This window comes from Tarenaya hassleriana, unplaced genomic scaffold, assembly GCF_000463585.1.
Source record: "Tarenaya hassleriana unplaced genomic scaffold, ASM46358v1 Cleome153, whole genome shotgun sequence".
Taxonomy (NCBI): Eukaryota; Viridiplantae; Streptophyta; class Magnoliopsida; order Brassicales; family Cleomaceae; genus Tarenaya; species Tarenaya hassleriana.
In genome coordinates this window covers 130994-131225 of record NW_010964952.1, presented here as the reverse complement: position 1 = coordinate 131225, position 232 = coordinate 130994, and positions in this window count along the sequence as shown.

Here is a 232-nt window from a genome sequence, read left to right as displayed (position 1 = left end):
TTTCCTTAAAAGGCTCCACTCACGAGTCTTCCCTTCCTTCTTCTCCCGCTCTCCACGCCCCCCCTTCTCCAGCTGCGAAATGTATCGACTCAGCGTCGGGTACTCCTGGATCTCGATCTTCCTCCGCAGGTAAGGTCGGAGTCCAGCAATGAACTTCTGGATCCTCGACGCCTCGGTGGGTACATCAGTAGGGCCGTACATCAGTAGGCGGGTGAACTCCGCCTCGTACTCA